The 15,028-nt window shown below is 40.6% G+C and overlaps 1 protein-coding gene across 1 annotated transcript in view; it reads right to left on the bottom strand.

Moving 5' to 3' along the window:
- MAPRE2 (microtubule associated protein RP/EB family member 2) overlaps positions 1–15,028 on the bottom strand; it is a 98,294-nt gene that overhangs the window by 59,368 nt on the left and 23,898 nt on the right. Inside the window, exon 2 of the mRNA XM_033081495.2 lies at positions 12,801–12,862. The gene's annotated coding sequence lies outside the window, so the exon portion shown is untranslated. The remainder of the gene's footprint in view (positions 1–12,800; positions 12,863–15,028) is intronic.

Raw genomic sequence — 15,028 nt, 5'->3', positions numbered from 1 at the left:
ATCTATTAACATCTTAAAAACACACACCCCCAAATCCAACTCTCTTTAAAAGAGAATTTTAAGATAGTAGGTCCAACAAGAGCCATGTGAGTATTTCTAATATGTTCTCAGAGACATATGCTGATATTTTAACTCAGAAGTTCTGAAGTATGAGTTTGATCAGGTTTCTACCTCAGCTTTTTTTTCTGCATAGACTTAATGAAATTTTAACTATCTTTACCTAAACTTTCAGATTGAAGTGACACTACTGAAAGCTTAATTTACATGATTATATTCATAATACAGACCATTCACAGAGACCTTATAAGGTGAATAAAATCAATAACACCAACTGCGCAACTCTTGGACTGCTGAGAATCTCCTTGGATTTAAATCAGATGTATAGTTTAATACACATTTTAGAGCAATCTCTAACAATGCTCAAGTTAGTCTGCCAATTTGCCACTGTCCTCTGCACATCAAGACAGGGGATCTTACCTTCTGTCAGATTTTCAAATATACTCAAATTTATCTTTCAGTAACCAATCTATGGACATTTGCAATTGGCACACTTCATGAAAAATGTTTCATTCATCTGGCAATTGAAGGAAGCTACATTTGAGCCTTTTTCAAAACAAGCAACAAAAAACATCATGTTAAAAAGGCTAGTGAGTGTCTTAGTAACACTCAAGAAAATGGAGAAGCCAGAAATGCTATGTGGTGACAGAATATAAAAATAATCTATAGCAGCTCTCTCTCTGCCAGACATAACCCTACCTGCTCTGCTAGGGAGCAAGCAGTAAAACACTCTGCAACCCTAACTTGTAAAAGCATTTTTATTTCTTCACCAGTGGCAAAGAACAGAAGCTTCTTTATTGAAGTCTCTAAAGCTATTTGAAACATGTACCAACAAAGCTACAGAGGAGAAGTGCAGGTGAGCAGAGCATGGCAGCTTCAGACCTCTTCTAGCCTCTGCATTAGGATTCAAGGTCAGAAGAATGCACAGTGCCTCAGCACAGTACCTTACTTTTATGGAAGCTGAGCCAGGCAGAAGCCTGGTACTGATTTTCAGAAAGCACATGTTTCACTCTGCTTCTGTAGATCTAGCACAGCCTGGGGGGCTTTGGGTAAAATATGGATTGCATGGGTCCAATATGCATGGCATTCCCTCTACCTACATCTCTGGTTTTGGACACTGTGTTGCCCACAAGCACAACTCCTGTCTTTACGTGCTGGAAGCCACCAGCCTCTTCTTCCCACTTCCATCATTCTGAGTTAGAAGGTCTCAAAGAAAGAGGAAACCTGTTGCTGTTATTAGGTGTCTGTATATCTGTGCTGCCTTCATAGATTTTTACATGCACTAGGCATACAAATAGAGAATTGATCTGAAGAATAAAAGGTCAGCTTTGGTGTTAATAAAAAGCCCTGCCTGTGGTATACTGAAAGTACCAAAATCTGGTACTCACAAGTGATGTGCTGACTAAGCAAAGCAAAGAGCCAGGAAAGCAATTAATGCCAAAGGATGGAATTACAAAACCTGATGTAATAGATCTTCAGCACTGAGACCACAGAGGCAATGGCAGAAAGGGACCCATGGAGGTCACCCAGTCCAATCTCCCACTTGGAGCAGGATCCTCACCAATATGAGACCAGTTCACATTTGGTGACATGATCGTAATCAATCCAAACCTTGAAAATATCCAAGGGTGGATGTCCTCTCAAGCCCACCTGCTCCCGTGCTATGCTAGCCACACAGCAAGTCCCAGGTGTACTGCTGATGCAAAAAGCACCACTCTACCACATCACATGCATTCCAGTACTTTGATTTCTGCTGTGGTGAACCAGGTAGAGAGAATACTAGCAAGTACTGGAATAGGCCTAAATACCATTCTCCAAAATCTGGAGAATCTCCTTCCTCTTCAGAGCTTTTGTTTGTAGTTCCTCTCTCTTTACTTGCTCTAAGCCTGAGTTACTGCAGTAGGAAGGCCATGAAGCCTAACTTACAATGCCTGAGTGTAAAATCCTCTAAAAGGCCAAAATGCAGCATTAGAAAGAGCTCATGCATACTCGAGCCAGAATTTTATATTAGGCAGCTAATGTGGAAATAAATTATAAATATTTTAATGCTGATAAGCAATCAATGTACAGCCTCTGACAGCAGAGGTGATGGCTAGGCTAGTGACTTCTCCTGATACATTTGTGAGGGGATTAGAAAAACCCACACAGACGGTTTTAGGGAGTATTTCATGACATAGCCAAACTATAAATACAATTAATGATAGCAGAAATTCCCCACCGCTTGGATAACTTTGGGGTGGTGGGAGGAATAGGGAGTGAGACTAAGAAAAACACATTTAACCCTAGAGTGGCCAGCAAGCATCCCTCATCTCTGACATTTCTGCTTGGGATCAAGCTCGTAAAGGAGTCAGTGTGATATTGCTTGCAGTCTTCTCAGAATAGAGCCCAGCTACAAAGTTCAGCAGACATCATGCAAGTAGAAGCATTTTGGGCCATGTACATCACTTTTCTGAGGAGTTTCATGAACATTCCTGTAACAAGTGCAGTTTTTTTCCACTGGGGAAAAAGACCCCTGAGACTAGATTTCAGAAAGCAATTGGAAGGCAGCAATAACTTTTGGGAAGCAGCAGTCCAGAGCAATGTAGTCTGCTTTTCTAATTTAACTATTCTTACAGTCTTCCTTTATCTCAACAAAGATTAACAGAATTCTGTAAAGCCACAGACTTAGGCACTGTAGATTAAAATCAGTTAATCCTAGTTAACTCAAATGTATGTGTTTATGAGAAATCCATGCAGATACAGTCTCTTTCTCCTGAAGGAGCTGGCCAACAGTGTTTAAATTTGAAAATAAGTGAATAAAGCAAATCAGGAAGAAAGTGTGGGAAGAGCTAACTGTTAAGTCTTGGACACACCGTGATTGTTCAAGAAAGTCCCAATTCATTAAGGTACATTGACACACTTTATTCCCAGCAAGAGGAGGTTCAGTGAGATGGTATAACCATGAGCATACTTAATTAGGCTGCATCAGAATCAGCCTAATTTCCAAAGTTGCATTTAGCAGATTAGGAACAGAAGATTTAGAAGATCCAGATTTGCATGTTATCTGTGAGAACTACAAGTGAGGTATCTGCAACTGAGTGTCTGTTAGAGAGAACTGGCTTGTGCCAGCCTAAACTAGAGCACAGTTCTAACCTGTGACAATGACATATCACACAGAAACATCCGTGAAGGGCTCAGCAACAGCAGTGTTACTAACACAGCAAATATATATCAGACATGATGAGGTGCATGGTTAAGATCACCTGGGCTATGCAGAACTCTTGTTTCCTATTTTGCTGACATACTGTCAACTGATCCAAAGGAAAACAGAGTGGCATAAAATCACTTCAGGTAAAAGTTCAAAACTGTAACTTTATGGACTTTCTTTGTTTATGCAGCACCGAATTAATTGTCCCACCACCATCCCACCACCTCATTCTGTATCTTATATTTCTGGGCATTCAAACTCACTATGACAAACAGCAAATGATGATTTTGTCAGGACAAAGAAACACTGCATGAGTTGTATTAAAATAGCTACTTATCACTCCAGACATCCCGTAGACAAAGAATGAGCTTCCCACCCTTGGGGATTCTAGTGTTGCCACTTTAAACAAAGTCTTGATTATTTGCCTTCCCTGGAGGGACACAGATAAAGAGGGGGGAAAAAAAAGAGAGGGCTGTCCCAGTTACACAATGTGCATGGACCACATCCCTATGAGGTAATTCAAGTCTATTTTAAGTATATTTCAGGGCTCACATTTAACATTTTTAAAAGTGTTCTGTGCCTGTGAGGAAGAATAAAATAAATCTTGGAGACTTTGTCTACTAAGCATACTTGAAAATTTAGTCTTATGAGCTGCAAATCCAATCTGACCATTAGTGCATGAATTGATTACTAAAGAGAAATATCTTGTAGGGCCATGGACTGTGGGTATTTTCCTTAGAAACATCAGAGTTACCTTTTATAGTTACAGTATAAATCAAATAGAAATCAGAGGATTAATTCAAGATTCAAGTAGTGTCTACAAAACAAGGACATGTTCACAGGAACAGGATTAAAAAAACCCTTGAATAAGATATTTTTAGACTAATTGTATACTTTTAGTATTAATTCTTAGATTAAAATTAATAAATTGGTTTAGTGGACATTTATTAAATCCAATTAGCTAAATCCAGCTTCTTTAAAGAATAAACTCCCCAAAATTCTTATTTAGAAAGCAGCATTCTTCAGTATACATCAAAGGATTCCTTACTTAAAACATAACAAGTTCACACCAAATAGCCGGAACATTTTTAACCAGTACTTTCTACATAACAAAAAGCTCCCGTGAGAGCAGGAAATACTTCAGTGAGGAATGGTTCCAAAGAGAAGGAATTTTTACTTCCATTAACTCCAGACTAACCCAAAATTTTGAATTCTTTAGTGTCTGTTAGCTTTGTTTTCAGTTATACCTACTGGACTAAAGCAGAGTTTCAGACACCTTGTGGAGCTGCTCTCATCTAAAAACCTGGAAATGGAGACAGATCAATTAATGTTTTGAGTAAGGATTCCTGTGTCTTTAATACTGGTTGAAAGGAATTGAGACTGGAGTCTGACCTATAGCTCATTCACATGCGTTTATATGTAATTCTTTGGCTGGAGCTGTTCTAGATGTACCATTACCACTTCCATTAGCACCAAGGCGTTAACTAGTTTTCTAGGCTTGTTTTGTCACAATTTGTATGTAAAGACTATGGAAAGCCAAAATAAAAACATCAAAAATGTTCAGTAATCTGGATGCCTACATTTTTTCAGAGGATGACAAAATTTGACTTAAATGAAAGTGAGATTAGTGTTCTAAAAGAGAAGGATTTTGGATTTTCATGTTTCCACACAGTACAATTTATGACTGTTACTGCTGGGAAAAGCCAGAGCTTCAGACATTCGTATCTTAAACAAAACCAGTAAAACAAGTTATAAACGGTAAAAGCCTGGAAGGGTTTGGAAATAGGAGAGACTAAGTCTAGCATTTATTTAACGAGTTTTCAGCTCTTGAGGAATCTTTGGCTTTCTTGAGGCTCAGGAGGGGTGTTTGGAAAAAGGTAAAAAGATTATAAAATCGAGTGGGAGTGGACAATCTCCATCTCTGATATACCATCTTACTGTTCTGCACTGAAAATGTTAGTGATAGACTTTGAAGGCTTTTCAGTCAATTCATACAGACCTGTGTGACCTGCCCAAGATGCTCACCATTGCTAAAGTGGAAGGGAGAGGCTGGCACAAGAAAGTAATGATTCCAGCAGATGGTCTATGAAATTTTACTGCATCAAGAATATTTCACCAGCCAACAAAGACTGGATCTTTACAAACTAGGATTTGAAGGGGTTACTTTGTCCCAGGAAGCTGTTAATTAAGTGTCAGTCCTCCCGCACCCAACAAAAAGCCAACATAAACAGTATTACATGCTCTAGCTAATGTTAAAAAAACCCAACCATTGCGCATTCATGCCTGGCCAGGATGAAAATCACACACTGCCAAACCATTCAGTAGTGTGTGAGTGTTTCTGTGATTGCAAACCCCAGCCCAAAAACCCAGTGCCTTGCTGTAAAATACTCTACAGTTTCCTCAGGAACCTAGAGTGTACTACAAATCACTCTCTTTCAGAGCCAAGGTATCTCCTTGCCCACTAAATTAGCAAATGCCAAGAAGTTACGCAGAAAGTGGTGCGTGCTTTTCTGTTTGTATGCAACCTTCCCCTTTCTCCTGCTAACTGCTTTTTATCTGGGACATTCATAGCATTTCACAAGGACTGATTTCTGCCAGCTTTCCTCATTTAATAAGCACAGAAAGAGGCCCTGCTGTTGTGACCAGGTTCCTCAAAACACTTACTGTCACAAATCTGTGCAAGCATCATCCTCAGCACCACCATGGTGCATCTCCATCCTTTCTTCCATGGTGGCTTTCTACTCTTTTCAGTCCTTCCAGCTCTGCAGCTAAGCAAATCCAATACCTCTTCTCCATTGCTACAACTAGATGAGTGCCTCTTCCTTTTTATCTCGGGATTTCTTCCACACCTGAGGTTTCTCCATTGTTCTTTCTCCCATTCTTTCCCACTCTTCCTTTGTCAGGCATAATCCTTTGTAGGCGTGGGCAATTTCCACTTCCCTTCCTCAGCCACCTGCAGAAAACCTGGGTCAAATTGGTTTCCTTCCCTCAGACAAGTCCCCAGAACACTTATTGTCCAGCTAACACACAGTCATTAGCTAATTACATCTCATTTCATCCTGGCCAAGAGGAATGGGCTGCAGTGCTGCCTGCTGAGCTGCATGCACCTTCACACGAAGCCACCCCAAGAAGTGACACCTGTATTTAAAGGCTGCATCACAGCCAGGATTCGCACACCTCCTGTGACACATTGCTGCCATTAACACACCAAAGAGCCGGAATCCCTGGGGCACCTCAGCACCTCTGAAAAACTAGGTTGCCAAGGATTTGTTTGTGATCTCCAGCTCACAGAGAAATCAGGGAGTGCCTCCTCTTTGGGCTAGAGCAAATACAAGTATTACACACAACATTTTTAAACAGAAATTTGTCTTCCCATAGACAAATAGACTTGCTTTCAGCTATTTCAGGCTCCTTCCCGGCCAAATGCAAGCATCTGAGGAATTCTGCTCTTTACTTTCTGAGAATTTGCTACCCACATGCTTTTTAACTTGCTGTTAAGAATTTAGACCTGTAACACACTTCTGAAGTAAAAGTTTCTATTTGCAAGTTCTAGAGCATTTGGGAGCAAGAAAGTGTTCTTTGAGTATAATTTAATTGCTACTTAACACAATACCCTTATTAATCTGAAAATTTTCATTTTCTCACTTATTGATGGAAAACAGACTCTTTCCCCTGGCAAGTTAATGCTCATTATCATCTTAGTGTTTATGCTAACTCTTTATTAATAAAATAGCTTTCACATGAAGAGGAAAAATAATTTTCATAGACAGCTTTAATCATGTTACACTTGTATTAGTAGTCTGAATTGAAAAAAAATTAGAATACTTGAAAACTGTGTCACGAAAATTATGTTGCTGACAGACATTCCCTAAGAGGACTTTTGGAACTTGACCTATTACACCAAGTTTCCATTAATACTTTGAGCACTTTATTAACCTAGTGCTGCAAGTGCTTTATTTAGATACTAGGACCCTACAGAAGGCTTACATAGCAATTTCTGAAACCCTGAAATTTCCAAATTTCCAAGTTACCCAAAAAATGTTACAAGTTAAACTATGTGGGAGAAACTTACTGCTGGTCTGCTTTAGTGGAAGCTGCGTCTGTTGAGAGCGACACACGGAAATACTGGGGGCTTGGGTAGGAGAAATAAAGGAGCAAGAAAACTTTAAAGCAACTTACAAAAGTATATTTTCCTCATGAAGTCAAATTAACAACTTTTTTAAAAAATCACATTCAAATAGAATTAATATTAATTTAATGGGATACTATTAAATAGTACCGCAACTGCTGCTACAAATTTGTGGATCAGGTGGGATACAGCAGAAGTAATACTGTGATTTTCTTTAATTTGAATGTAGGGAAGAAATGAAATATAATATAAAGCTCACACCCCTACCCCGAAATAGAGGGAGGGTCATTAAAAATGTACACATCTCCATTCTAAGCAGACAAGAGCATACAGAAAGTGCATGGTCTTACAGAAAAGATAAACAGCTGGATTTACTTGCTTCCATTAACCAATGACCCACTTGTCAAACATAAGCTGTAGATTTAAAAGAGTGATTATGTGAAGCCTCTTACACTACACAAAAACGATTCTAGCTATGAAATCAGACCAAGCCTGAAAATACTTGAGCACAGTCAATATTGTTCTTTTATACAGACACAAGACAAGAATTAGTTATTTGTTTAAAAACCTACAACATGATGTAAGGGTAGTTTCCTGTAGTGCTGTTCAGAAGGCGTTTATCCCACACATCCCGCTCAGGTCATTAGTGCTGTGCCAAATCCAGACCTTTTGTAAGAGGATGAAGTTCTAATGGAAGCCACTGCATAAACCTGAAGATGGGGGCACTGCCAGTTTCCTTCTGTGAGGAATGGGAGACTTAAAACTGGTGTTCTCCACAGTAAATGGTACCCATGACGTGTACCTGGCCTGTCTGATCAATCATGGAGGATTTTTATCGTGGCAGCTGTGCACACTTTGGTGGCAGATCTTCAGCTTAGGCTTTTAAGGTTCAAGCCAGCTGCCATTGACTTTGCCCTTGTGCCCCTTTCCACCTCCCACCTTCCTGTGCCTGCTCCAGGATCAGGTAGGAGCAGACATGCAAGATGCTACAGATGATTATAACATTTGGATTTGAGTACAACAAATTACTAGGTCCCAAGACCTGAAAACCTCTAATTTTGCCACCCTGTATTGTAACACCACAGCACTGTCCACAACAGTGGCCTTCTCATACTTGACCTAGCGCTAAACAAGTCCCTAAGAAGGTTGAAGAAGCCATTATTATAAGGAACAATTTTACTGCAAGAACAACTTACATGTTGCTTCCACCTGACCTCATTAGTGTGCTGTGCATTGCCAGTGACTTCCACTTTGCTCAGTACATATTGGTACTGAGTACCCATGAGTACACATGAGTGTAAACATGAGTCAGTACACATGACTCAGTACATAGGGTGCTTTTCTGCAAGCTGCAGATCATGGAGCAACTGAACTGTACAAGAATCCAAGCAGTCAGCTAATGAAAACCAAAGTTTCCAGCTCCAGTGATTGCAGAGAGATATTAAAAAATGCTGATACTTGGAACCTGTCCATATCTGGATTTTGCTCTGCTTCTGGAGGCTCTGAGCACCACAGTTCAGTATCCCAATGCCTGCTGTGCAGATGCAGGCTTCAGTAGCAGCATGGGAAGAGAGGCCAGGAAAGCTCACAGTGCCTACCACACCACAGCACAGGGGCACATGAAAGATTGTGTTTATAAAATCTAGAAATTGCTTTGAAAAGTCACACAGTTATTTTTATAGCATCTACATGCACCATAAATACTTGATATATCTGACAAGGGTTAATATTTTTCAAGGTCCTAAATTTTATAGTTTTTTTTCCTGTTGGAGCAAAACTCAAATCATTACTTGAATCACCCTTTAATGAACGTTCTCCAGCTTCTGAATGAAGCACCATTGATAGGCAAGATGCAGAAGGCAATAAAAGATGACTAGAAACAAGGGTATCTTTTACATATGTATATATTATATTATCATGGCTTCAGTGGTCCTGGCATTAAGTGGCACCATTTTGTAACTTCTGAACAGCCACATTGTGTATAAAATAATAATAATAATAACAATAAAAGGCTTCTAACACTTTGAGTACCAAAGGTACTAATTGCAAGAAAACAGTGTCTTTTCCTTGTTACAGTAGAAAATGAGGTTTCTATTTAATAAAAACCCCGACCACAAGGCTATGTGTTTTTGTAACTGTAAATGTATGTCAGTGCTGTTGACAGCTTCTGTGTTGGAAAGGATCTCATTAACTCTGAACAAAACCACACGTTATCTTTTTGAAAAGCAAAGTTACATTCCTGATGAATCATCGGCTGCTTTGCTGAGCTCCTGTGGGATAATTTTTGGTATTGGGTACTGGAAAAATAAATATCACCCCAAAGTTCAGAGTATCTTCAGACAGCACCATAAAAGGCTATCCAAGCTACCCAATTCCTAAGTTAAGAAGGGAAATGGGCTGGTGAGTGCACAGCCATAAACAAACATTCCATTTGGTTAACTTTGCTCCCTCAGGTTCAGGCTTTAGGGCTCTGGTTTTCTCATGTTGGATCTATAAAGCATCTGTGCTCTGTGCAGGACTGACTCCTCAACAGATGTCCTCCGCTGCATTTTAGGGGACTTTATGGTGTTTCCATAGAATGAACATGCTTTAAAAGCCCTCAGCCCAGAAGTTCACCTATTTCACACTTCTTCTGTCTTTTGACTGAAGATGCAAGGTGTCCCTAAGGAAAGTGAGGTCTTATTAGGGAAACTAGTTGGGGGTAACAAGTAGCAGGGAACTGAGTGGGAAACAAAGTGCCCTCATCTAGAAACAGTGTTTATTCTGCACCAGTGCTGGTGCTGGGAGGTGAGGAGGAAGGAGCGAGAGGAAGCAATTATTTGGTCTGCTTAGTTTGTGTAAGTACATGCTCCTGTATCACGAACAACCAGAGAATACTTATATCTGCAGGGAAATAAAAAGCTCATTCAGGCCTTTATTCAGATCTCCCCTGAACACTTCATGAATTAGTAGCTCATCATACAAACATACTTTATATACAGGTGTAGATATATAGATATGTATATCTGCACGCTTCCCCATCTCAAAATAACTGAAATCTAACAAGTAATCCTGAGCTAATGCTCCAGTAGAAAACAGCCTTGGTTTCTAATGTTAGGATGTACTGTAATTGCTTTGGAGATAGCGCATCAATCAAGGAATTGCTACTGCCAAAAGGCCCCTTATCTGCATGTCACACATGAGAGCACCTAATACAAGAACTGTAAAATTTCCTGAATATCCCAATATCCATCCCTCATGTTATTGTCCATATAACTTAACTCCATGAAAAAATACATGCATTTGTCAGGCTCAAAGCCACTGAAACATGACCAGAAGGTTTCCTGAGCGAAGACTAGTATATAATAGTATGTTACCTGGATTTGGAATTGTAACAGCTCAGCTAATTCTGCAGCACTATAATAAATCTCTGGTATTAGAAGGCTGATAACTAGATCTTCATTTGGATATATAATAGGCCATAAGGACTAAAGGATTTGAAAGGGAAAGGCTGAACAGTGAGCAGCAATCCTTTGGGGATACACTGGAAAACTGCCTGTTGCTGCGCAGAAAGGGTTAGACATTGCAGGAAACCTGCACACGTCAGATAAGTTTCTCTTAGACAGGTAGGATGTGGTCTGCTCTTATAAATGTCCACTTGGTGGTTGTGCACTATCTCCATGCTCACAGTTGTCTCTAGATTTCCTGTTGTTCCCAAGTGCCTGTAACAATGCCAGTGTAACTGCAGTGATGAAGCTTGGCTTCAAGGAGCAGCCTCTGCTCCATGCCAGAGCAGACAGCAACAGATGAAAGTCTCTGTGGCTCAGCACAGGGCATTGTCCTGCTGCACTTCCATCTGCAACACCTTTCTGGGAAGGTTTGCATCCATGGAGGAGAGCATCACATTTTCCTAGTTCTTGATCTGAGATGCCTCCTGTAGTCTAGGTTTATTGTTTCATCCTTGAGGCATATGAGCCTCTTTTGACTGAATTGTGGGCTGATTGCCCTGAGAATCTCCAAGAACACTTTGAACCCCAGATGGCTGCTAATTGCTGTTGAAGTTAGTCTTGCAATCTGGTGAATCTGAGCTATGTGGCTCCTTGTTTAACTGTCCCTCTCCTACTCACCTATGTCTGTGGTGGTGAGCAATTGCTGGTGGCAATTCTTGTATTTAGAACTTATTCTGAATAATTTCTTACACCTATCAGGTATCTAGAGAAATCTTTCTGTAAACATATTTTAGTTTGGTTGGGGTTTTTTTGTTTGGTTGGTTGGTTTTTTGAGGTTTTTTTGTTTTTTCAGGGCATTAGATGACCTGGAGCATTCCCCCAGTTTCACAGCAAAGCAAGCTTTCCACTTTTAGCTGTGAAGCACAAAGTATCCCTGCAAACTAAGCTGCATCCTACATTCAAAGCTAGCATTTATTTACACATGGTAACAGCCTTGCAAGCATTAGCAAAAATGCAGCAGTATGTTTTGAAAACTGAAGTTTTTCATTACACAGTCTGAACATCATTTCAGTGCCATGCATATGTTTATTACTAGCTATGCATAAAGAAACCCCAGGCTATTGTAAACCACTAATGCTGCAGCACATTCCTTCCAAGGGAAAAGGCAGGAATGGTATCCAGCAGAATATGGTGAGCACTGCCAATGGTGAACCTGCTCAAACAAGAGGTTTAATACCAGGTACCCTATGCTCCATTTTGGCAACGCTGGAATTTTTTGTTTAACACCACTGATGCAGTAGAAATGGTACAAGGGCAGCAAGTGATGGCAGGAAGCACGGATCTGTTCAGGGCACATCCCTTCTGAAGGCTTTCTAAACATTGCCACCTTGTGGGCCTCCTGTCTGATATCACTGGTCCTTCCTCTTTCCCCAGGTGACTTCCTAAGCAGATTTCAGAGACGCCAAGTTTGAGGCTGGATGGTTGAAGTTAAACTCCCACAGTTGGGGATTAAAAAAAGGGACAGCACCTTATAAATTCTGTGTGGCATTTATTACTAACTCTGTACTTGTGCTTCATGTAAGTTGTTCTTTTTCCACTTAACATTATGATGGCAGCACTGATAAAGTTCAGAAGAGCTAACATTTAGCACAACAATTTCTCAGATCTCCCAAGCGGAAGGCAGAAGTCAGATTCATTGCCCACCTCTATTTTATTATTGTTATTATTATTTTTAATTAATTTCTGCCACCATTTCCTTCTTATCTGGAAAAAAAATCCAACCAAATTACTAATTATATTTATTACAAAATTATTCATTATAAGATGTCTGTTGCCTCTCGTTTAGCTTTCATCAGGTTTGTTTCATGACTATTACATAGTCAAAGATGATGGAAAACAGTATCACTTGTTATTGATACCAAACTTATCTAGCTACTGCCTTACACACGTCAAACACCTGTCCTTGGGTAAAAAAACACAAATGCACAAACATACTTACTTTGAGCATCCAAACACTTTCCCCGGTTGCCGGCTTGAATTGTTCCTTGCAGCAATTTGGCACTGAAAAGAAAACATGAAACCTTTAGTTCAACTACCAAATAGAAGTGGTGGGGGGGAAGGAAGATTCACTGGATGGTCTTTGTCTGCATTGGTTGACCAGTGACGCAATAGTTGTATGCTGAAAATTGAAATGAGTAGAAATCCTTCATTACAATGCCCTAATTCAGCTGTGTTCACAATGGCTCAGTGTCTAACACATCTGCACAACAATCAGATGCTCCCCAATATAGTAGCAGTTCTATGAGCTCCCTTATGCAGTGCTGCATTTAGAGTTTATTCATGATTTCCTGGCACACTGGTCTTTCTTCATCCAACCAGGCTTCTTCTGAGCAGAGGCAATCAGTTATGACTGTTGTGTCATGCAACTGGAGCCTTGCTGCACTTGCCTGAACAGCTTTTCAGAGGGGAAAAAAAATCTGCCATTGAGAAGCACAGTAACTGTAATCCAGGAAAGCCTGTGTTTTTGCCAATACAGCACAAAAATGCTGGCAGTCCTTTGAAGTGTCTCACTTAACAATAAAATCGTGGTGCTGCCCCCTTGTAGCAGCCACATTAAGGCCTATTCCCTTCTGTGTTCCTGGAGGGAATTGCCTATGAATGCTAAATTTGTCCTCACGTCCATTGTCTCAAGTGGTACATTACAGACTACAGAAACATAAGATGGAGCAGCCATATATGGGTTTCAGTTTGTGCTCCGCATTACATACTACGGTTACGTGGCTAAGATTCTTAATTTGACTCCTCAGTCAGCAGGAAATATCATTCCTAGCAGGTAAATAATGGTTTACAGTCAGACCAGAGTTCTGGTTATTGCTTGTTTTGCATTCCTAGTCAACTAGTTGAGACAGCCCAGCAGGGAGGAGTACGCCAAAGACATCGATCTCTGCATAACAGGACAAAACTACACCAAATAGGATCCCAGGAGTACTCGGACTGGGACCAAGGGACGTAAGAAGCTCCGACGGGTGAATTTATATTCATCAAAACCCTTGTTTTGAGAGGAGGAAAACATTAGGGCAATTCTCACTATAATTCACTATCATCTAGAAAAGGTAAACAGACCTTTAAAGATGGCTTGTTCAAAGGACTGGATCCCAGCTCCAGAAGCTGTGACTCATCCTGGCGGAGAACTTAGGAAGGCTGCTAGCAAACTGGAAGGCTGAAGCTACCTTAAAGCCAAACCAGGATGGGAATTAGCTATTAAACATGTTATTGTTTCATTTCTTTGAATCTCTCCAAGTCTCTTAAGCTTTGCTTTTCAATGTACTCTTTTTCCTCCATTTGTTTAATGTGGGAAGTGATTCCAGCACAGCTGACAAACCTCAGACATCCTATTGGCAAAGGAACAGCAAATCCATCATGGTATATTGGCTTTTGCCCAAGTAGTGCCCCTCTGAAGTTAAGCTGGGATCTGACAACACTTCTCCAACAAGAGTGTCCCATCCTTACAAGTTGAGACAATGGTTAGAAGACATCTCTCACCAGGAGGTGTTGACCAGAACTTCTAACAGGCAGCAGTAGTGGAGAGACATAGTGATCCTGTTAGAAATGTGACACTTAATTTACTCATGGAATGGTTTCCATACTGTATTTTCTGAAGAGTGTGATATTTATGGCATACTGGAGACAGAGGTAACTACTTAATTGTCTTGAGTGTGTACACCTCAGTTTGAGAGATATTTGAGCAACACCACCACGCTGAACTTCATACATATTGTCTCAAATAAAAAAAATCCTCATAGCACAGGTTCCTAAAACTTGGAAGCTGACTCTGCTGATGCTTACACAGGTGAAGGTACATCCCAGCAACAGCTCCTGCCTTTTTGCCTGCAAACAGGCACTTACCCGAGCTGCAGGGAGCAGTGCAGTCGCTGTGGCCAGGTGAGATAATTGGCACTTGCTGCTGTGTGCAGCAGCACTGCCAAGTCTCCACCTGCTCCGTGAGCCATGCCAGCACCTCAACCCGTCCTTCTGGCTCGAGATGCCGTGGCAGCACCCAGGCGAGGGAGTGGTAGGAAACACCGGATCATTAGGGTGGAATTTAGTTTAGGTGGACAAAGGAATGCAGTAGAGGTCCTACTCAGTGGGTGTGAGGAAGGTAAAGATGGAGAGCTGGATTCTCCTTTGAAAGGGTGGAGGCATAAAAATGTGCAATGAAAACAAGGA

The sequence above is a fragment of the Catharus ustulatus genome, chromosome 1 (assembly GCF_009819885.2).
Source record: "Catharus ustulatus isolate bCatUst1 chromosome 1, bCatUst1.pri.v2, whole genome shotgun sequence".
NCBI classification, from domain to species: domain Eukaryota; kingdom Metazoa; phylum Chordata; class Aves; order Passeriformes; family Turdidae; genus Catharus; species Catharus ustulatus.
The sequence above is the reverse complement of the archived record's forward strand: the minus strand, read 5'-3'. Positions and strand labels throughout refer to the sequence as shown.